This window comes from Cynoglossus semilaevis, chromosome 6 (genome assembly GCF_000523025.1).
Source record: "Cynoglossus semilaevis isolate Cse_v1.0 chromosome 6, Cse_v1.0, whole genome shotgun sequence".
Taxonomy (NCBI): Eukaryota; Metazoa; Chordata; class Actinopteri; order Pleuronectiformes; family Cynoglossidae; genus Cynoglossus; species Cynoglossus semilaevis.
The window spans coordinates 7,638,678-7,661,940 of NC_024312.1; the positions used below are offsets into that span (position 1 = coordinate 7,638,678).

At 37.2% G+C, this 23,263-nt stretch overlaps 1 long non-coding RNA gene across 2 annotated transcripts in view; it reads right to left on the bottom strand.

Annotated features, from left to right (window-relative positions):
* Window positions 1-19,384, bottom strand: part of LOC103379981 (uncharacterized) — a 34,775-nt gene extending 15,391 nt beyond the window's left edge. Inside the window, exons 1-4 of one of the 2 annotated variants that reach the window (XR_003049805.1) lie at window positions 18,790-19,384; window positions 7,411-7,520; window positions 6,126-6,222; window positions 182-281 (exon numbers count right to left, since the gene is read on the bottom strand). This is a non-coding gene — a long non-coding RNA (uncharacterized LOC103379981). The remainder of the gene's footprint in view (window positions 1-181; window positions 282-6,125; window positions 6,223-7,410; window positions 7,521-18,789) is intronic. The other variant, XR_521625.3, reaches the window with a different exon arrangement.
* Window positions 19,385-23,263: the final 3,879 nt, after the last annotated feature.

Sequence of the window (23,263 nt, forward strand, 5' to 3'; positions counted from 1 at the left end):
CGAGCAAAAAATTAAATGTCAGACATGCTAACAGTGTCACTGTTGTCTCTAACTTCTCTTTAATCAACACAAACAGCCGTTGGGTGGCACTTTTCCCACTTTTTATTCCATTAATCCGTAACACACTATATCATTAATATCTGTATGTATAATAAAAAATGACAATATATTTTTTGCTGACCTGATGTGTTCCTGTTCTATGGTGTTCTGCATTCACCAGGATGAACACTGTGTCAGTATCAGCTTTCATGACCACAGCCCATCCACAGAGAAACGAATACCTTTAACAGAGACAATGGGCTCCTTTACAAATCACCGGAGAAAGGAGCACAGAAAGAAAAACCAAAGAGGCCAGTGGAGAGGAAAATAACATCATGATGTTAACTACAGAATTATTCTGCCCTTCACATGGTCGGCTCAAGTCAGCTCATTGGTCAGGACATTATTTTATAGAGAGCAAGCAAATGTGTAAACATGTTAATCAAGCCCTGCAGCCAAACGATTATATAACAATGGCCCTCATCTACCAAGGTGTGTTGTGTTCTAACCACATTTGGAGGCAGTTATAGAAGGAGGACAAAGAGAGAGGGAGATGAAGAGAGAGGGAGAGAAGACAACACACTGTTTTTGGTAAAAATAACTGTAAATGAAGTAATACCAAAGTTGCTACTGTAGTGATTAGCTGTAGGGTTAGGGTTATATGATCCATGTCCACAAATCATGTAACCTCATGTAACAATTGTAACTCAAACTTTAGCTTTGCAGGGGAGTGGTGTTCATTTGAATAAAAAGTGGATGAAATGGTTTTGGATGGTAATTTCAGAAGGCGAATATGGACAATCATTCAGCTGAAAAGGGCAACAGTACATGTCACAATCATTATCTTCTCACTGTACGCTCGTTCATGACATCTTTATGCAGAATATTTAAATGTTTACGATACGATACAATTAGTTATCACAAAGAGCAGTAAGACCCACCAGCACTGCCCTCATTGCATAGAAATGAAGTCATTAAAACAACGAGCAAAGGCACTCGCTGCATTCTCCGTAATATCCTCTGTTACTCAGGTCTATTTATAGCCTGCGTGTCCAAATTGGCCCTTTAAAGTGTGACTCCTTATAATCTTTAGGTGCCATTTATTAATAAACATTCCCAAAATATTTCAAAATTAGGCATACACAAAACTTAAGCAATGGCACAGACTATATCTAAAAGGTAGAGTCATGAATAGATTTCATTAACTACCAGTTTTATCAGCTCCACTCGGTAAAAAATGAAAGATGACAAAGTTAGAAATATTTTTTCCATAGTTCCCTCTCTCTCTTGGTAGGTACTGATGCTCAACCTTCTCTATAGAAGGCTAATTGAGCAACAATGTAAAATTGTTTCATCAGTGTTCAGTCATGAGTTCAAACAGATGGACTTGAACCCTCAGGTGGGGTTGAGAGGAGGATATAAGTTTCTTGTAATGTACTACAAGGTAGGAAGACAATGTTTGGACCCCAGGGACGGTTTACTGACGTAGTTAAAATGGTTTAAGGCGATAACAGGAGGGAAATAATAGGCAGAGATCAAGGTGAATAAATTGCCATGACAACCACAGAGGGAAGCAGCAAAAAACAATACAGTTGTCTCAAAAGTAAGGTTGCTCAGACCTTTGCTGTTATACATTCCAAACTTTTCTGTGTCCTCTTGTACATTTAGATACAAACTTATTTCTATAAGCCTGTTAGCAGATATAAAAATAACCTTTTTGGTTACTCCACCAAAAGAAAAACACAGTTACAGACATGTCTGTTCGGTAGAAGCCTCTGTAAACAAGCGTGTGGTTTGACACACCGTTAAGAGGTACACTGTTGCTCTCCCATGTATGCCAGTCTGCTGCAGAAATATTTCAACTCTATCAGCATTGCATTCCGTCAACAGCTGAGTTCGAGTGAGACGTGCAGCAACAGGACGCCACAAACACTGCCAGAACCACGCATCAGGCGACAAATGCTTTCAGAACTGTATCGTGTTGCAACATGACAGAGTTGAGGCATTTATTTTTTTTATTTTCAGTGCAGATCTGGATTGCTATGAATGTTATTGTGCAAAATGACATAATGAGCTTCCAAATTGCAAATGAAATAGTTTACACTTCTACCCTTGACTCCAATCTGCTATTGCTTTGCTTAAATTTCATTTCATATTGACATATGGACCACAGACTTCCTGTCATAAGGTATCTCAGTGTTTCCAAAGAAAATACAGAAACTCACTGTTAACTTTTAACAAAAATGGACATAAAGCATCAGAATGCTGTTTTTAAACCTTCTCACAAACATGTTTAAAATGCATTCAATATTAATTAAAATGATTATAAAGTACCTGCCTCTGGTTATTTACTTTGACACAACAGTTAAAGAGGGTGTGAAAGCATGGCCTGGAGTTATGATCTCAACACTAACAGCTACCTTTGTGGAAGGAAAGAAAGAGTTGCACAATAATAATACTGTGCACACTGTACATCAAAGGGCTCCAACTGCAGTATCCAGTGCCAGCTCTGACTACAGAATGATAATATTACTTTGACAGTGATGATAATCTTCACTTAAGTCAAAATTTTCCATTTACAAACTAGTCACAGATGCCTGCAGTCTGTTTAGACTGTATTAATATCACTAAAAAGTATATCAGGTTAAAGTCAACTTAATAACCCCTCTGACATCAATCTGAAAGTGCTGGTAATCATCACCACATAAAACAATTATTTAAACAAACAAACATTATTTTTCATACTGCATAATGTGGGCCAATTTCGAGCTCAATAAGAGATCGTAAGGCAAAGTAAAGGTCAAGGACAGAAAACTCAGAGACCCTACCTAATGTACTAAAAGGCAGAGATGAATCATTTATAAGCAAATAATTAAAAAAGACACACAATACAAACAATAGATATGTATTTTTTGTAAAAAACGATTTTCCATTTTGATTGTGGTTTCCAAAAATCCATAAAAAATAAAAATAAATTGTTGAAAATGTGACACAAGTTACAAAAGCCAGAAAGAAAAAAAAAAGATGTTTTCTCTAAGCCAAAAAGAAAGGAGGCTAAAATAACTGTACTGATTAAAACTGTTATTTATGTTTCTGAGCTGTGTAGATTCTGACATATGTCAGTATCCTCACATGGAGGAAAGCATTCACTCCACCCTTTAGAAGTCAAAGCCATGGCATGTAAACACAGCTGAAAAAACATGCAATAGTAGGTGGTGCGATGAACAGGCTCTGGATGAGACTAGAGGAATCAAAGCATGTTAAGATTATATTACATGTCCACTGGCTGTGGAGTTGTCAGTTTGAGCGCTGGTGTTTGTCAGTTTCTACACATGGCTCTTAAACTAATTTTGAATATCTCAAGGAAAGAGGAGTAGTTCTAAACCTGATCAGATTAATCCTTAAAGGTACATTTCAATTACTCGTTCAATTTTCAATGCACCAACAAAACATGAAGACAGATGCCGAACAGCTGAAACCTCAGCCTGCATGAAGAGTGAAACAATAGGTGGTTACACAAACAGCCTTTGAGTAGATCAAGTTGAAAGTCTTTGGTTTGACTCGTGGCCTATAAATCTGAAACAAAATAACCAGGTAACAAGTGAAGAAACTGAATCCATTTTCAAAGGTCAGGGGATTTCCTCTTGACAATACCCTTATACTGCAGACAGTGAACAGCAAATTAAATGGATTTTACCTCATTTGCATATAACTGATTATCTGATTGCACACGCTGGCTTTTAGTTGATACCTTTATTATCATATTTGATTCTGTGGCTAATCTACTTTGGATGTTGTTTCTATAATGTTAGCAGACGTAGTCAGTCAAATGAAATTTAGCTTAATGACATTTGTGTTCACATACAAACACAATTACAAAGTCCAAGAAACTGTACGTTTTTCATTAGAATGATTAATGTTGAGCTGAATTCCCTGTCTTCAGGATTTCCCTAGAAAAACTCCTCCTCTTACATTTCACTGGATTTGTTCCCAACTTGATTAATGTTGATGCATTGAGCATGTTCAAAATCCTACTCACGCTGTAAACTGACTCCAGTCTCTATTCCTACATGATGTAGAGATAATTGCCAGGCCATTAAGAAATTAGGATTAATGTGGGAAACCTCTGTGCCTTCATTATATTCGGTGGATAATGGCAACATTTTGAAAGAGCACGGTGAGACAGAGTGGGTCTACAGAAACAAATGATTTATTTGTGGCATACTGCAAAGTGTTAATAGGCCTGTAAACTGATTGCATTTAGAAGAACAGCTAGAACAGCCAAGTTGTAGTGTCTACATAGTACATTTCAACACTGTCACAGATTTAGAGGAGAGTGGTTGTACTGCATGTGTGGGAAAGATAGGTCAGTATTTTGGCAGCCCTGACTAAGGACTGGATAAGACCCACAGTAGTCCATAAGGAGTGATGACCTCTTCTCATGCAACGCCACATTCCTGCCATATCTCAGTTGAAGCAGGCCTGGGATAGCTAAAGCAGGCAGTGGGGAAGGGATGAGGGTCACAAGATGATGGAATTCTAGGGAAACGACAACCACTCCTTCAAACTGACCGCAAGACCCTAAAGGGTCAGAGGTCAAAATGACATCATTTTATGACTTGACCTGTGTTCCACCAGTGGATGACACCAAACTTACCGAAAACCTAAAAAGGTACTACCAGCAGAACACTGTTATCAATTCCATCAACAACAAACAACACCCAATACACAGATATGTCTCCTGACAATATTTAACATCTGAATTATAGGTGGGCCTGGATGGGCATCTTTGAATGCAAAAAGCCCTCTTGTAAATGCTCATTTCATACACTATCTCCATACATAAACCTAATACCTTTTCATTAAGTGTACTTTCAATTGACGTAGAGTAGGTAGTTGTGATTAAAATTGTATTTGATCATAAAGCCTTTGTTTTAGTGACCAGTGAATTGTTTTTTGGTTCATTCATTAGGTCTGTTATTCCCCTTAGGTTTGTGCTGACTGATGTTGGAGAAGCAGAGCACTGGTCTGGACACAATTTCATATTGATGTTTCAGACGTCTGTGGCTCTCCGAGTGAAATTCACTTTCCCTCCCTGAGGTTCTCTGATGGGAAGTCCAACAGCTGCTGGTTTCCACAGCCCACTTAGTGGAAGCTTCAGGGAAAGTCCAGGAGGGATTGAGAAGGAGGGGGAAGGCAAAGAGGAAGAAGGGGAGGGGGACTGCACTGGATTGTAATGGGAATACATTTTCCAGACGACTGTTCCATTTATTGATCTTCACTGACCTTGGCTGAAGGACAGGACACGATCTAAGTATCAAACTGTTTTTTTTTCTTCTCTTATGTTACATTTTCTGAAAGTTAGACACTTTCTACAGATTTCACAATTTACTGTGGGAAATAGACAACATGGTCACTTTTGTTAAAGTGGTTGGTATAGAGCTGCTCTGACAATCACAGCAGGGAAACGCAACAATCAATAATTAGAGCAACATAAAGAGCTTTCATGCATCAGCAGTGTGTAATCTTAATAGATCTATACACATACCACTGATCAATATAGACTGACTTTCAGAGTGCTCAGTACCTCCACTGTGTATAAATCACCACACTGTATCAAGGCCACTGGAAGCTAACAAAGACCAGGATATATATATATATATATATAAAAAATTTAACAAAAGAATAAACATCGTATATGAATTGTTTTTGAATCTGTGTGATAAACACTGCATATTAATAGTGAGATTGTGGATCAACCTTGACATAGCACGAGCCGTGAAGGTAACATCACACCAAAAAGCAACAATATTTTAAAGAGATTTTGTTAACATTATTTGGCTTTGACACCAATAAAAGTGTCCAGCTTCCTGCTGTTGATCAAATTGTATTACTGTAGATAATGGCCTCAGACAGCCCTCCCCATTCGCAACCATACTCAATAGGTTCCAGACAGAACACCAAAGGATCATGTGAAAAGCCTGTTTCCTGTTCTGTCGTAAGCACATTTAAGTAAATTACCAAGCTATCAGTGATCAGCATTTAGAAGATAATTATGAAGAAGAAAGAAAAACCAACCTACTTACGTTATCCTTATCTATTTCCCCTCACAAAAAGACTTCCTCCCGATTGTGTGACACGTGTGAATGTCATCATCCCCACTCACTTCTCTGGCCACTGAACCTGTAAAAAAAAGGGACAAAATTGTACTTCATCTGATTGATAAAATAAGCTTCTGTTTTACTGTGGTTGTGTGTTTCACCGCTTTAAAATTGCCACATGTTAAAAAGGTTTTATAAAAATCTTGTGATCTTAAAGTTAGACAGCGAGGCAAGTGATAAGGGGTGTGGAGAGAGAAAACGCTAAATATGTATTGCAAACCTGAAATAATAGTGCAGAGACAACCATGCTAGCATTATATGTTTCTCAAGAACAAAAATATCAAAACTGCACCAAAACACACAAACTATAATAGCTTCTGCAAAGAGATCATTTGAAATACCTTGGTGGTCAGAAAGGATGAGACGGTTTTACTTAGACACTAAACATGATTGTACCCAATCAAAGAAAAAACAACAACACATATTTACTGGGTTTGACATGAACAAGCGACAGTGTTTCCCTCAAATCCATAAGCCATTATATAACATTAATACATATTCATATATAAAAAATGGTCACCGTTGTATCAAACACCAATATTGTGAAAAAAAGAAACGTATTATGGACAAACACTAATGGATGCCAATCACTATTATTCCTTACCTAAAGCATTCAGGCCCACAAAAGGACATACGGCTCACCAATAATAATTTAGACTCGATGCTTATTAAGACAGACACTTTGTCAGAGTCAAGATGATACATACGAAACAAAGCTAGAGAATGAAGAACTCACTGTTGTGCACTTAGAATAGCACTAACCACCAAAGAACTCCATATATTATTACAGACAGAGTCACTGCTATTTAAGGCTAAAGCCAGTGCTCTAGCAATAAAATCTGAAAGAAATTTTGTTGATCGTTTACTCCTTTGCAGCTTTGTTGTGGTGAAGCTGCCAGTGCTTGTACATGGCATGTTTGTTTTGTATTGTTGCCTTGTGGTGTTGTAGTTAATATGTACACCCAAACATTAGTCATGTCTAAATGGCCTTTACAAGCCTAGAGCAAGAACGTTTCCCACTCCAGCTGTGTGCTAAATTCCTGTACTACAAAACCATGTTGTGTTCAACAGTCTCCTCATTTACTGAAGTACAGTACTCAGTACTGAAATATTGCACATTAGTGTCACAGACCGTTTCGCTACGTTCCATCACACTGGTCTCTAACTCTAATGCAGATGTTTAACAGGAAACACATTTGTTTCAGCTTACCTGCCTGACTCTGCAGCTCTCTGTTATCCTGAGTGTTAGACGTCTGAAAGGATAACAATGTGTTGATTGAGTTGAGGCCACAGTCCATACTAACACAGCAGTCTGTTTTCCTGCAGACAAAGATGTCAGCTAATGTTATTGTCAAGTGCTTTTGGAGCATTTTAGCTTCTGGGAAGTCTCAGATGGAGTCAATAAGAATAAACAACTTCTCAATAGACCTGACACCAGCTTTTAAAAATAAGAACAACTTAATTGCATTTGGTCCTTAGATAAAACACTATATTTAGTTACTATGGTAAGATGATGTTTTATTTTACATTCTATTTCCATTTTCTTTACAGCTATCCTACAATGATGAGAAAACTGAGATACACATTAAAGCCAAATTTAACAGTGTGGAAAAAACATAGGAAATACAGTATATCAGAAACAGATACTTGGTTAGAAAATACACACAAGAAGAAATCCAGAGAAAGAATGTCTTCATAAATTTTCATTTATCCATTTTGTTTCATGGTCTATTAAGAAAACGTATTAACACTGGCTTTAATATGGCTTCATGACAAAAACACGCATGTAACAAGGACCACAGACTATAATTTAAATATACATACATAATACATAATTTAAATATACGGTACATACAAAATTATAATTGCCTGTGGTATTAAAGTGGGAAGTACAAGTTTCTTTTACACAGATCCACATCTCTTCTGTCTTCACTATCAGGGTTTCATGGTGAAGACAGAACTACCAATAAATGTACAAATGCTTATAAATGTTGGTATCACATATTTGGGGTTGATTACTCTTCAAAATTTACGATTGAATAATTGGTAAAAGTTGTCCTAAACATTGACACAACTTTCTGGTGACTGCATGAAGCCACGTGTGTAAAGATCCAGAGGCCAGAAAAGGGTCAACAGGCTGATTTCAACGGTCCATGTAGCACGTCTTTAAGCCAAGTCGACCCCATTCCCAAGATGACAACAATTAGGAGTGAACCATGACCTTCACAAGAAACTGGAATGTTAAGCACTCCAGATAAAAAAAACAACACTTCTTTGCCACAAAAAAAAAAAAAAAAAACTTTGGCAGAAACCTTACTCCAGATGCATTTTCTGATGCAATCCTCCTATTTGTCCAGAGTGTGGTTAAGGGTTATTACTGCAGGCTTTATCACCTTACCTTAATCCAACAGAAAAATAAATATGATGCAAAGGACCAACAACATTTGACTCTAGATTTACCAGCCAAAAACAAGCTATTCTGACTCCAGCATTTAAAAAAGGGAACAATGATAGCATAATGATAAGAACCAAATGGGAAACGAGATGTTCTGGTGGTTCATTAATCACAATGTCAACACATTGCATCTTAAAAACAGGACACAAAGGATGTTAATCCAAGAGCTAGTGACTCACACTACATCTAGATAGCATTACATTTGTGTTTAAATATACTTCAGGAAAAAAGAAAATGAGCAGGGACATCTTTTGGACTTAACAGGACATTTATTTGTATTGATTAAATTACTTATCCACATTCCTTTGACCTCTTGAACTTTTCTTCCCTTTCTTATGCAATAACACACATGGTTCATCTCTTGGGCATGTGTCTGGCCATACATCAGACATATCTGAGACAAAGGGGGAAACTCCAAATTGTCCTGGGGAGAGCAGCCAACCGTGACAACGCTCCACGGTGTCTGGTTGTTTATGGTCTTAACTAATTGCTGAATGACAGACTAACCAGATTCTAGAATCTGGGTGGATACAAAAAAAAAACACAACAGTCATGTGAACTCACGATCATGACTGAAGTGATCAGAATCAAGCTTAAACTCCCAAGTCCTTTACTTTTTGTGGGACAATTTTGCATTAACTTTTTATTAACATTTTAGTTCATATAACAAAGTAAAGAATAATTTAAAAGTAGATTCCTTATTTTGTTTTAAATTAATGAGCCACATGTAGTGAAACAGCAGTGGGGTTTGGCAGCACTGCAGCCCTTTGTCTGTATTTTTCTATAGATCATTAATAAATACCTCTTTACAATTACTGCTTTGCAATCAAATTTTAAATGTGTTACAAAAGTGAACAAGGCATTTAAATATATACAGTATGAAATATTGTCAGCACTGGCCTCATTTAATTTGATTCATTTGCTCCAGTCATTATTAACCATTGCACTCAGAGGGCTGTTTAATTAAAGCCTGTTGACCTGATTAAAGCACATCCCCCATTCCATCACAGCTTCACATCAGCAGGTCTAATTCTTAAACACCAAATGTAAAGACAGTAGCAGAGATGTAATTATGGATTAATGAATTCAATTAAAAGTGGACAGTTTGTGGATTCAGGGCAGAGGTTAAAGTTAAAAACAATTCACTGTGTACTATAGAAAGTAGACTCTCTTTCTGTCTCTCTCTCTCTCTTTCTTTCTTTGACTTTAATTCAGGTTATTTTTAACACTCAGCTGAGCATAATCTACAGATCTTCAGCCTTTGGGTATAACATTTATTTAAACACTATTAAATATTTCAGTGAAAATGAGGAGTTAAATAAGAGCTACTGAATGTGAGCTTCTGTGATTCCTTTTTGAGTTGCAGAATTAGCTGGACACCAAACCTTACATAAGTCTGACTAATTAAGATTATTTGGGCATACCATGCAGGTGTGTTGTTTACTAATGTGTTAAGTATGTTTTTTATATAAATAAATAATTTGACAGTGAATGATGTTACACCATTGCAAAGGGGTTTACAGGTTTCCTGAAAAGCTTGCCCTCTATGCCATAGTACAATTTTTAACGTTCTCAAATAAGCAGCGGGACTTGTGTTCGTTAACTATGAGCTTAATTATGGTCTAGTGCCTTTTGGCCTTTGTGATATGCTAAATGCTCTGTGGTTAAAAGCAATTCACTCTGTGTAAGTGACAACAAATTCTTTGACACATCAGATCTGATTATTTATAACACTTAAGCTTAAGCTCATTTCACAAACTTCCTCAGACATTCAGACAGTAATAAAACACAGGGACACATCACAGTCAAACCTTGTTATTTCTCCAAACACTTCCACAGCTTTCTTTCCAACCGCAGAACAACATCGTTTTTCCAACACAGTGAGAAACAAACAAAGAGACATTCCTTTGATCGTTGCTGAGTCTCCATCACGCGTCACCGCTGGAGTCTTACTCAAGCACTTGCCCAGAGGGGGAATGATATGCAGGCATGGTTGAGAGGCTCAAATGCCAGAGTAAACTCATTCGACTTGTACTGTAAGGACCAGATGATATTGCTACCCAACTGCAAAAGAGCTGTGGTCTTGTTGGCCAGAGTCACTCACTGGAGACTTTCTGCACAGCCACTGTTCCTGTCAGTCAAAAGTCTGCTGGATCACTGCCCTCCAAACTCCCCCTCCTCTTTTTCTTTCTGTAGCCCAAAATCCAATGGCATAGTGCCAGTATCTGGGCAGGACACTCACCTGCTATCACAGTCACACACCTAGGACAATCTTGTTTTACAAGCATACGCTGAAGCTCAAACACCAAAGGACTACAATGTCTTATAGTTATACAATGCCATATCATTTCTTTACACCATTCTCAGACAGATGTGTCATACTGGTCTCGTCCAATCCAGACGTCCCGCTGGCAGACCCCGACAGCCTGATATAGCCCGTGCAATAGGTTGGGTGTTGGCTAGGGACTTGGTATTTGTTTTCTTACATTTAGATTTCATCATCTGATCCATACTTGTATAATATCCACTTGCACTGACAAAGGAAAGTCACTGTTACAAAGATACAACATGTATGTAATATTGCTAATGAGATCACAGCCTTGATGGGACTGTGTGCTGGTGTATGTGAGACACAGACTAAACGGGGGGCTCTATAAGTTGTACATGAAACCTGAGATAAGCCTTTCCTCAGCTAGGTGACTCGAAAAAATTGGGTGAGTAGGCAAACTTAATTTAAGCAAAGCAGACCAACAAGATTATTTGTGGAAAACAGTCTTCCTGTGTCAGGCAAGGTCAGGCAGTGGATGTTTGTTTACAAGTGGTATAGTGGTAAATGCTGGGAAGCATTTTACCACAAATATCCGTGTGACAGGTTGACCTATGTTGGCTTTGCCAAACTTAATGTCTGATGATGATTCATCACACTCACATACTTTTCCAACAACCCCCTAAACAGTGAATTTATTACTGCACGGTGGAACAGCTAAGGCTCTTTGTTCTTCATTTGTTTCATTCTGGTGGAGTTTGTGTTAATGCAGACTTTGCATTGGTTATGCAAATCACAAGGTTGCTTGAATGCATTTTGAATTTGCTGTTTTTGTAAAATGAGAGGTATAGTCAACCAAAGACAAGGCAACCATTTATTGGATACATTTATGGATGGACTGCAAATAAAAGCAAAATTGGGCTTTTGCAGGTATGTTCTTGATATCCCTCATTCAGTTTAGCTATCAAATTGATGACATGTTTCTAGTAGAAATTATTTGGTCTCAGCCATTAGTTACAGGGACAACTCAATATGGCAAGTCAATTTTGTAAACTGAGATCAAATTTAGACAGACATATTTATTAAATAGTTTTTTATGAAACCAAAAAAAAGGTCTAACCTGTAAGTACATCTGGTATATGTTCACTTAATTGAGTTTTTAGTAAGAAAAACATCATCATGGAAGTTTGTTGCTCCAGATGATTCCATGAGATAGAACTGTGGCATGAAAGTAACCCGGACCAGGCCTGTAATCTCCAAAACCGGGGACAGCTCAGTTTCACCATGGTAAACAAGTCCAACAGCAGCTAGGTATGTCTGAGAGATTTCAGAACAACACGTAGCAAGCTATTTAAAGAAGCATGGTGAGTCCAGGAGAGTTAGTCAGGTCAAAACGTGGCCAAAAGCAAGTACTCACTCACGACACATTTGAGCAATGCAGAATTGTTTTGCCCTCACCATAGAAACAGCCAATCAGAGAAGACTCGCGCCGACTCTTACAAATACTTGTGACGATAGATCACAGAACCTGCAACAGAGAGGAACCCATCCATATATGGTCATTCATAAAGAACCAGGGTAGTGACACATTAGAGACCATACAAAGCATTTGCAAGATTCAAACCTACAAGACAACAGAGAAACGACTAAACAACAAACAATCAAATTGAATTTTCGATACGACTTAAATATTTAGGTCTAAACTCCTTGTCAAGAAATGCATTCATGATCCATCTACAGTCAGACTTTGATGATCCAAATTTCCATTTCTTTCAAATGTTCCGTCATCTGTAAACCTTTAAATGTAAAGGGTATATAATGGCTAAACAATGGCTACAATGACATGTATTAAAACCAGGGCAAGATAATTCAGTGTTTCTGAACATTGATTCAGTGAGTTTTACATTGCCTATACCGAAAGCCTCGTGAGCTAGGTAACTGACCAAGTTGGCGTATGTTCCTAACTATAGTTCTCCCTGTTGGGAGTGTTTGGAAATCTCTGCTACAACAAAACCACATCGAGCTTTTTTTATTTTGAAGTCTCTGGCAAAAACATTCTTGTTCTGCCAATGCTTTTAAAAATAGGCTTAAGTTGTGTGACATTTATTTTGTGATCACATGTATTTTCTTGCCCTTGTAAATATCTCCTTTATTTTATTATATTCTTGCCATTTGCACCGTGGATCCGAGAGATAAATGACATGACGAAATTTAAATGACATGACGAAATTTATTAGTCATTAGTCAAGCAATAAAAACCAGACGAAAAAGTCTGTCCGGGACAAAGTCTATTGATTTCATCACGTACACTGGAGGAACAAATGAGGTGGCAGCAAATCAGATCCACATTTTGTTGGCTAGACAAACCATGTAGAACTATTATTTGTTTAGAAATAAACATGACCAATCTGAGCACAATTTCCAGGCATGTGTCATCTTGTGATTCACGCAAAGGTACGCAGACTCAATAATTAATATATCCAACAATATGCCTATTTACAAGAAACTAAATTAACATAACATAATATTTTGGTTTAAATCAGTGCACAGGACAACTCACTTCTGGTAAGGAAGGTAAGCAGACTCAATAATTAATATATACACCAACACGCCTAACATACAACTTTATTTGTTGCGGCCTAAATACTAGGATAATATAATAATTAAATGTTCAATAAATAAAATAAACAAATCTTAATAATTTAAATGGCAATAATGTTTGATAAAAAAGACAGTTTGGAAATACATAAAATTAACATGTCAACAAGAAAATATTGTGAAAATATTATACATTGCATTTTAGCCAGAACTCAAAGTTAAAATTAGTTGACAGAAATATTTTTAGGGTTTTGGTTTTGTGCTATCTCATGGTTTTCTCTGGCTTTAACCAGCCAAATTATCTTTACATCACCCTTTGTCATTTAATTAGCTATAAATATAACAAGGCACTGTAAAGCTTTTTTACAAGGCGGAAAGACAGGTGAGATGTCTGGAAGACATAAACTATTAAAAGGTTAGAAAATGTTACCAACAACAAAGGCAAAAACTCTGTTTAGCAGACCTCACATGAAGAAGATTGTGGTGGTATTTGTTCTGTTATTCCTATGTCCACTCTTCAGTTCAAACACAGAATATCTGACAGCACTAAATCACTAGGTCCTGAAGCTGGATCATTAAATCAGCCCTGCCCCTGTATAGCTGAACTCTGTTTGAAGGAGAATCACTTCTAAATAAATGCTACGGTGAAAGGACAAGGACTGACAAAGGGTGCACAGCAGCATACAGGGTTAATCCAGAGTAAAGTAATGAGTCGTCACCTGAACCAATCCCCCCATCTGTATGCATTGCAAAGCATTGGTGGTAAGAAGTTTTCTGCATTTTAACGTATTGTGCAAGAACAGCCATTGGTGAAACTGTTGCATTAACAAGAATTTGGCAATACGATATGTATATGTATATGTATATGTATATGTATATATATATATATATATATGTGTGTGTGTGTGTGTGTTGATGCAGTGTTGTAGAACATTGATACAGTATTAGGAAATATTCTGTTATTTCAGTGTATTGATATTTTCTTACAACCCTACTGTTGTATAAATAAAGGTTTAACAAATACATATATAAAGATACATAATCTATTATTTTACAAGTAGGTGTCTTATAGAGCTCATTAGACTTGCGCTTTCAAGTCCAACGCCTTCACTAATAGCTAATCAGCAAAGCCACAGACTTGACATACCAAGGTCATGTTAACAAAGCTAACATTCCAGTAAAGGTCAAAAAGAAACCCTTTAAACTTTAAAAATTCAGCAGCTCATCGAAGTTAGAGGCATACATATTTACTTATCATCAACAAAGATGTTTTTTTTAAAGTTGTCATAAGAACAAATCATTTCTGGCTATTTTTTAAACAGATGTATGGTAAACTTACTATACCTCTTTTTATACAAAAGCCTTTATTTACAGGAAGCTAAATGAATGTAACATAATATTTTGGTTTAAATCAGTACATAGGACGTGGGAAAAACTCACTTCTGTGATGAAGTCTTCTGGGGTTGAATGAATGAATATACTGTAATATGTTAAGACATTCTCCCACCTGGGTGACTCAGATGACATTACAATGACTTATGCTGTCGGTGAAATGTTACTGAAAGGCACTTGAGGTAGGCTAGGACCTTGCTGCCAACATATATAATGTCAAAACCAGGGATCCGAAACAGAATGTGACTTGATTTTAGCTCTGCCCTGATTGCAAACATGAGCTGAAGTTTTGAGACATGGCTTCAAGCCCAAATTGCACTTCGCCAGGCTCCACTGACCTTCTAGCTCCTTCACTCTTGCAGGGGCAACTGCCTGACTGTAATGATCCTGATGTAAAAGAAAACAGTGTTATTAATCAGAAAGAATGTGGCATTTGGGGAAGTGCCACTGGACTTTGAGAGGTTAAAGTTCCCAGTTTAGGGATGATATGATAACATGACCAAAATACTGGGAAGATTAAGAGAGAGAAAAACAACATGTGAAATTTACATTTTGAGTGTGTGCATTTGGGTGTGGATGCATGTCTGTGTGTGTTCTCCTTAACCTCAGGTCACACCTGTTACCTAGTTGAAGCCCTAGTTTGGGGTAAGAGGTTGAGTTCAAAAGTCAAGGAGTCACATGACACTTTCACAGAGCTGTTTAAGGGCCAACACCAGCACTAACACATTCACTCTGTGAGCCAGTGCTTATTTGAAAGTCACCCCATTGAATTTGAAAATCAAAATGAGGGTTTTCATTTGGCAAAACATTAAGGAAACACTATTTTACTAAACTAATGTAAGACTGGTGCAGCAAGAATTAATAATGTTGTATCTACCTATCTAAGAGGTTATCTAACTGCAACATAAAAGGTTCCTGGTTCTATTACACATATTCAGCTTTTTACAAAACACATTTTGTTGGCAAGGGGTGACAAATAACTTTCCTTAAATGCTTATCCTATAATACTAGGGTTATATAGTGGAGGAATAACAAATAGGGAGACAACCATGACATCAACATAGTCTTTACAGAATATAATACAATATATTATGTCAAAAGGTTTCAAGAAAGATGTTATAAAAACGAATAACCAACATATTTCAAGATTTCTTCTTTTTATTATTTCACAATTTTTATAGACTTATCGTCTAATACAGTGTGTGTTTGGCATTGAGTATTTTCCAAACCCTGACTGTCCAATCTTGGTTTGTGGATAAAGTTGCAGCACTTGTAAGTAATGAACTCTTAACTTAGATATTAAAAGTTAGAAGAAGTTACAAAAGTAATAAATCTATATTAATTTAAAGGTCAGGCTCAGAGATCTGTCAAATTGAACGAAAAACACTCCCCACAGTGTGGACGGCCAATGAGTCACCCCCAATGTTACTTCACAAGATAAAAAAATCCTAATTTTATAGAGTGTACACCAAAAATACACAACAAATCTGCATATCATATTTTAATAGCATGAAAATTATAATAAAGATCCAACAACTATGTTCTCAACATACCCTAATGCCCTGAACTAAGTCAGCATGTTACACATTAAATGTCCTAAAATCCTTTGTACGTCATAAAGGTTTTCAAAAACAGAAAGTGAAAGTTGTCTTTGTCCTGCAATATAGTGAATGTATTTTCTGTGCACCAAACATATACAGTAAGTACACCCTTTTAGAGATTTCTTGGACTAACCAAGCTATTTTCAAGCTGATTAACTCTAAAAAAAATACCCCTCAAACGCAATAGGACCTACTCTCTGGAAAAGTAATTCACCTAAATGAAACCATAATACAATACTACAACAACGGTCCACAGATTTGTCTTTATACTTTAGTAGCATTCAAAACGTTACACTTGTTTTTATTAATATTACAGTTTAATTGGATAAACATCATTGTTAGTATTATTAGCTCTTATTCCATATGTAATACAAATACAATCATCATTGCTATGAAGTCTTTCAAAAAGTCCTGCATAGATAAACAAATTAATGTCTTTACTGAATGTCTAAGATACACAGACAGGAATTTACAGCAAAAACAAACAGGAAGTTGAAAGGCAATAAATAATGTGTGCTTATCAACATTCCTTCAATAAATACTGACAAAATACATGAACTACCCTCATTATTTGTGTAGTACTCCCACAACTCCAACAATAAGCAAGTAGAGGAATTCCAGACACTGCTAAATAACAAAAATATACAAATCAGAGCAGGATATCAGTTTCCTGTTTTCAAACTATTTGGGAAAAGACTCAACTAATATTTGTTTTTGCACATTTTTTGTGAACAGGCATCTGCACTTATCTGTAAACAAATCTGAGCTCTTCTGTGAAAACACCAAATCCCCTTCCAGGCATCTTATTTACACAAGTTAAGAAGAAACAACGTGAGTCACTTTGCTTTGTTGACACTGTCAACTCTTGTTGGTTGATGACAACATGAGAAATGGGCAAGTAAAATCAAGAACTGACAACTGCAGTCCCACATGCATTTACATTCAAGACAAAGGTAGGGTCGTTATTGAAAGGACTGAAGGTTTAGGGGGTGTTGTACTTCAACTACTACTCGTTCTAACGTCTTTAGAGAAAATTGTCCAGACATTGATCTGTCAAACACAGGCCTACTGTCTTGTAGTCTCTTGGCCTTTTTGATATAGCTTATATGTAGCAAATACTGACTATGTTGTACAGTATCCCTTAGTTAATCTACCGTAAGCATTGTTTTGTTTAATGGATTCTCTGGACTGTCAGATGTTAGTTCAGTATCATGTTTGTTAAAACTATGAGTTTATAATTTTATTATCATATATTACGTTAAATGAATGTAATGAATGAATAGTTTTAATTACTGTCAATGCAGATCATTTTGAAATCACGCAAATCATCAATTTTTCAACCAAAATTTGACGTTAACTTTTAGCACCGGGTTTTGATCTAGCTCATTACATTTTCTTTAGTTTTTATAAACTGAAAAACTGAAAAGGAACTCGATTTTTGTCTTCAGATGGGGCAGATAAACAAAATGTAACCTGATGCGTAATACAGCTATCAGAATTCACTGAAGAAAACATCCTCTAACGGCAACACCTGTTACACAAATGATCAGACTTAAATGGAGGATACAGTATGTAGAAGAATAGCTATGGGGTTTTAATTAATACTTTTTTTCAATTCGAATCTGAACTTTTATCACTTACTCGTGTATCATTTCAATCTGATCAATGGATCACTCTTGAACCTTCTGAACTTGAATAGATATAAATGACACAGTGAAGGCACATATATATATATTTGTGTTTTTTTATAATGACTTTTATACTGACATTGGTGCTGTAGAAAGCTCAGGTTGTCTTCTTTATGTCTCCTGTCAATGACTGTCAACACCGACTGCCAGGTTTGGACCCCTGGTATTTGGTTAGGTAGCGTTATTTGAGTTTGCAAATAATTGTAACGTTTTGTAAACAAATGTAAACTGGGTTGGTTGGTTGGCTCGACCTAAAAGCAACGGTGCGTTCAAATAAGTTTAAAACCAAAACCAAAACACACACAGCCAACAATCAGCTTTCAGTCAGCCCTGACAGCAGCACTCATTCACAATCCTCCGGTAAAACCCGACAACAGTCAACAAACTTCTCCGCTGTCCCCCCACATCCCTGAGCTGCACACCGTTGACACTTAGCGCAAACGGGAGAGCACTGTACTGTTATCCGCACAAACACAGCCTCGCTCCGCTGCATGAACTGGAACTTGGCAGTCGGAGGAAAGTGACGAGACTTGTGGCTCAGACACTTTGGATTTGGTGGGAAAGAAAGCCTGGGCTAACTTTTCCTTACCTTTAAAGACGCCTACTGTCCCCCGATCGGTACTTCGACTTCCTGACGACCACAAATCCAGGTTTACAACGTCGTTCTCGGCAGAAATAAGGGAAAATCCGAGTTTGTTTGGCTCAGCTTCTGCCAGAGCCAGTGATTTTTTTCCGCACACGGCTTTTCTCCCTGCGTGGCTCCAGTAACAGCCGCTGCAGTTTTTTCCACCAGCCCGACGCGGGAGCGAGCGCACGGGGATACTGGGCTGGCCTGGAGCGCCGCGGGAACGCGCATTTGACAATGCTTCACCAAAACGAGACAAAGCATTCAGAGAACGCAACCCTACACTAAACACACAGACTGCCTCAGTGTGTCAGTACAAATTATACCGTAGAATTTTTTAACTATTTTTTTAAATACCTAAATCATATTACAATGAGATTCGTGCTTCTGTTTTTGCTGGAGATGCGTGCAGAAAACACACGAAATCAACAAAACAGAAATCATGAAACCCATAATTCCCTTGTAAATAACTTACTCTTAAAAAGCCTGTGTTAAAAGTGTCCAGGCAGAGTTCTGTAGCTTGGCCTGTTTTGTTATGATGGAATAAAATTTTCTCGAACACATACCATGGATCCAAGAATGTGGGGAGTATATTTTAAATAAGATTTAGCTAAAGGGTAGAGAAAAATATTTGCAATTAGTTATAAGATTAAGTGCTAAAAGGTAGCCAATAGAGGATGTAATGTTTGCAAATGTAGTTCATTATAGTTTAATTACAGCTTACTTTCCTTTTATAAATTTCATTTATAATTCTTTTATTTATGAAATTGTCAAACATCTCAGTTTTTTTTTTGCCAAATGCCAATATACCCTAAATCATCGAAATAAAATTGAATAATACAAATTAAAAGATGAAAATTTTAAATTTGTATTTTCCAATTTTGTTGTTAATAAGTTTTCAATAACTGTATTGGTTGTTACTGTGTTATTGGATATATAAAGGATAATAAAGTATTTTACAGTATTGTTGAAGACTTAGTATTTTCTATGTTTCATCCTTACAGTTTAATCAAATGAAGAAAAAAATACAGAATAGGGCTCAGAAAAAAGTTAACAGTTTGTTTGGTTAGGTGACATTTACACCCCTGGTTCTCAGATGTAAGCAGTCACGGGGAGAATGTGAAGGCAGCATGCGTTTGGAAAGAGAAGGAGGAGGGGCCAAGACAGAGGTAGACATGTGGGAATGACTCAAGTTTTTTTACACATTCCAAGCATTGTTTCCTCCTCCTCCTCCCTGCTCCGGTTCTGGGTACTGGGGCCAAGGATTTTCCAGAGCTGAGAGAGATGAAGCAGCAGATGATGGATTAAGGAAAAGGAAGGATGACTTGCATTTTCCTCTTCTGCCGCTTTGAGAATGACTCTCTCTTTCTCCAGCTGAATAAACACGAGTCAGTGGGCACTGCCAGATGTTTTTCAAATTATTTCTGAGTTTTCTGTGATTTGCTGGCATCTCTCACTGTAGGGTGTCATGCCTGTCTCTGATGACAGGAAAAATTAAAAATGGGGATAAAATATCTTTTGACTGTTTATATAATCAGTATATTTTTTAAGGTTGTTGAAATTTTGGGGCTGTGGTTAATTGAAATCAAGGTTGAACAAAAACATGCAAGAAAACTCATACAAAAAGAAACTTCCGGTGAGTAGGTCCACCATTTCTGTTAGGAGGATTATACACTGTATTTTGTTGTGTTTATTACATAGAAAATATGTATCAGAAGTGAATTATTAGATACAATCATTAATTTGGACCAAATCAGTGACATCTGTGACTGAATCTAAGAACCAAATCATTACAGAGCCACGCTCCTCATGGCTTTCTTGGCTTAAAAGAACAGTTTTATGACAGATGATGATTTTATAGGTTCAAGAAAATATGAACCTAGTGATGTTAAATCACTCTGGGTACTTTATAATGTTTATCGACTGATTGATCAGGATCAGAGATCATATCAATAATCAGGCTTGTGTGACTGAAACCACTACAAACATCATCATAGTTCAATCACAGTTCATTCTCAGTGTAGTGAGAGTTTGCAGAGGTCTGTGAGTCAAGGTTGACTGGAACACAGTTTCAGTGATGTTGGGATAAAATGAGTCTGAACTATTTAGTCATATAAGTCATATATTTAGTCATATTGTCTTAAAAGAAATGACCAAAGCTGGAAAGACAAAGATTCCAACGCTCAGCGATTCACATGTAACTCCATTTACTTTATACACTGTATATTCATGTACTTTGTCAAAAAAATACCATACTTTTATTTCATGAGACACAAGTCTCCATTACAGCAGAAGCCACAGAGTGAATAATAATGATAATGAAATGGAGAAGTCCGGTAACAGAATCCTGAAGGAGTGTGTGCGACTAAGCTTTTCAAAAGGTGAAAAGAGTAAATAAAAACTGCCATTAGTCACAGTTTGTAGTCAACACTCGTCTCAGAAAGGTCAGCAGTGGCCTTTAGCAATGACTCACTGAACTAGGTACTTTATTGATGGGATATTGGGGAAGAGGGATTTAGTGGCCATCAGAAAACACTTTTTAAATCAATAGATAATGTTCTTCGGTCGAGCTGATGAACAGATTTCTATAAATGTTTACTGGCCCAACACCCCGCTGGAAGGGCAGTCATTTTGGCCGTCATAGTGCTTTTTATTGAGCTAAATCAAACCACTCAGGACCAGAAGCCTGCTGAGTGCCAATTCAGCACATGATGCCTGACTCATCCTCCACCCCTCTGCTTTTTTTCCTCCCTGCCCACCCTCCTTCCTCTGGTCCAGGATCTGTGGCTCTCTACGCCTCTCCCCTGTGCCAGTCTGTCACTCCACACAGGCAGGAACTTGGCCAAGCCTTCAGACATGGCCCTTCTGGGGCGGAAGAGGGCATTAGGTGTGTGGGTGATTGTTTGTGAGGACAAAGACTGGGTGTGATTGATACAACAAGAGGGCAACACAAGTGTCAGGAAGACAGACCAGAGAACAGACAGGGCAAATAAATCACTGCTTCAGCAATTTACCAAAAATACCAAAGAGCACAGACTGTGTGAAGGTTTCACAGCATGTACTCTTTGGTCAACAACATCCTAAATAAAAACGGTCTAAGGTAGAAGGCATGACGACTACTTGCACTATTACAGTACACCCACCTTTACCGCATGGTACTGTATGAACTACTATTGTATTACATCCAACCACTTACATTTCCCTGCTTCCCTTCCTGTTGACTGCAGCTGCAAACTAACATCAAAGCTACTGTTAACCTGGTTCTAACTATAAGCTCATTATACAAATAAGCTTCGGGGTCCACTTCAAGCACCGTGCAGTACACGTGAAAGATGATCCTGCAAGTTAAAAGGTAAACAACTCTAATAAAGCAGAGTGCCCCACTGCTCACAGAGCTGCACTGAATGCTGAATGGCCTGCCATAAAAAATTATACTCAACACTGCAAGGATTTCTTTATTTTTAGCTAAGCTAGTGCACATGTTTTAAACCCCCGGTGTCAGGTACGTGTCCTGTAGGCTGTATTCAGACTGCTTTTATGCTATCTCTTAAGTTCATCTTTAAAACTTTACTTTATATTAATTATAAAATTAAAATTAAACATTTATTAAAAAATTAAATTAAATTAAATCACATAAACTAAATAACATTTAAATTAAGTTAAATAATTTATATTCAGTTCAACCTTTAATTTTGGCTATAAACTACTGGACTCGAGGGTGACAAATATATTTCTAGTACCCTCTGCAGGGCAGGACGGGGAGCTACATGCACAAACAAATTGTACCTTATGTTTATTTACGCACCAAAGGAACAGTTCCAATAGCTTGACAGTGGATAACATAAATACAAATGTTCGTAGGGTTATAGAATGAGAATTGTGGAACAAACTTGGCATTTATTTAACTCATATTTGAATGAAACATGAATGGTTCATGCCTGTGATTTAAATCTACTCAAAAAGGATTAGCAAGAAAATGTTTTCATTTTTTCTTACAGTGAAATTTAACCAAATGTATGTTGTTATTTGATCTGTGTCCAGGACGTCATAATAATTTCACAGCTTGACTCATCAAAAGGAAACCTGTGGTTAAGAATGTGGAGTCATTTAAACCCAAAACCACAGGACTGAATTATGACAGCCAGTTATGGTGTTTTATTAAGTCACTGCAGAGGCCAACACAGTCCTAATGTTCTTATGAATACATCTGTTAAGGACATTGTTGGATAACACACCAGGCCACATGTGGCCACTGTGAACAGGAAGTTACTGAGAGTAAAGAGGAAATGGGCAGGAGTGACTGAAAAAGGAAGTGATTTTATCTTGATATGATAGTGACTTCATCGTCATTAGCCAAACCCAACGGTCAGTTCCTCATGATGAGAAGATTTCTTTTACCCAGTCCATCTGTGGGTGATAATTTCTCTTTGCTCATTGA